Source organism: Tachyglossus aculeatus, chromosome 24 (genome assembly GCF_015852505.1).
Source record: "Tachyglossus aculeatus isolate mTacAcu1 chromosome 24, mTacAcu1.pri, whole genome shotgun sequence".
Taxonomy (NCBI): domain Eukaryota; kingdom Metazoa; phylum Chordata; class Mammalia; order Monotremata; family Tachyglossidae; genus Tachyglossus; species Tachyglossus aculeatus.
The window spans coordinates 3,873,931-3,875,354 of record NC_052089.1 but is presented as its reverse complement, the minus strand read 5'-3'; the positions used below and the strand labels follow the sequence as shown (position 1 = coordinate 3,875,354).

Below are 1,424 nucleotides of genomic sequence, written 5' to 3'. Positions count from 1 at the left end.
AGTGGCGTTTGTCTACCCAGTGGCAGCAGCCATACAGGTTGCGATTATACAAGGGCTTCAGGTGATGGGAGCTGGATATGGCTTGCTGGCCTAAACAGATTCTAATCAGGGGCTCCACTTTATGGGTCACGAGGTCCTTCTGATTCCCAGGCCCGTGCTCTATCCACCACTGGCCCCATCACCGACACAGCTCTCCTCCCTCCAGCATTCCCATCCTGGGTACCATGGCAACCGCCCACCAGGGTCGGATCCTACATCACTTCGGCTGTCAGTGGTTCCTGTATGCAACAAACGTTTTCAGCGGGAACGTGATTATCAGGGATGAGAGAGCGTGACTGATTCTGGGAAAAGCTCCGGTGCCATCTTCAATATTTCTGAACGGACGTTCTTCTACGAATCAATGCCTTGCCGTGTCAGGAGAGTTGTGTATACCAGTGAAGCATAGAGCCGTTCCATTGAAAGGTACGCTCGCTAAGGTTATCCATAACAGAAAGGTCTAAGTGGTAGCATTACACAAAGTTCATTTACCTGTGCTGAACAGCAGCGGCATGGGAAAGAGTCAAAGGCAGATGGACAAATGATCAAAATATGGATCAAAGACAACGGCAGAGACTCAGGTTTTCACTGTGCAGAAGGAGGCAATAGTAAACCACTTCTTTAGGTTTACCAAGAAGCGTGGCTCAGTGGAAAGAGCATAGACTTGGGAGTCGGAGGTCATGGGTTCTAATCCCGGATCCGCCATATGTCTGCCATTTGATTTGGGCAAATCACTTAACTTCTCTGAGCCTCAGTTACCGCATCTGCAAAGTGGAGATTAAGACTGTGAGCCGCACGTGGGACAACATGATGAAATTTTATCCCCCACAGATCTTAACAAATGCTATTATTATTATTGTTACTATTATTATTATTATGGATGCATATACCAGAATGACTACTGGTAGTTTATCCATAAAGCCTTCTTGGTAAACATTTGGCAATGGTTTACCATTGCCTTCTTCCATGTGGTAAATTTGAGTCTCCACCCTCGACTCTCTCCCATGACTTTGCTTCCCAACACAGGTGAGTTTTGATTTGTAGCAGATTGCCTGCCACTCTCTAGCCACTGCTCAAGCTAGGAATGGAATGGGTAGGCCTCTGCTTGACTCTTCCTCCCATGGCCGAGAACTGGTAGAGTACTGGAAACTCTCCAGGCACGATCCTGAGAGGGGCTGAGGATATTAGTTTGAGTATAAAATCACTTCTAGACTCTAAGCTCGTCGTAGGCAGGGAACGTACCTACCACCTCCATCATGTTGGACTTTCCTGGGAATTTAGTACAGTGCTATGCACATAGTAACTGCTCAATAAATACTTTCATTGACCTACAAAATTTCACAACAGCCAAGTTCATCTCTGTGCTCTTTGGTGGTCTCCTATCTGCA

At 46.8% G+C, this 1,424-nt stretch overlaps 1 non-coding gene across 1 annotated transcript; it reads right to left on the bottom strand.

Annotated features, from left to right (window-relative positions):
• Nucleotides 1–1,072: 1,072 nt before the first annotated feature.
• Nucleotides 1,073–1,211, bottom strand: LOC119945330. Its single transcript, XR_005456199.1, has one exon. It is a non-coding gene; the product is annotated as a small nucleolar RNA SNORA7 (small nucleolar RNA).
• Between the last annotated feature and the right edge of the window lie 213 nt (nt 1,212–1,424).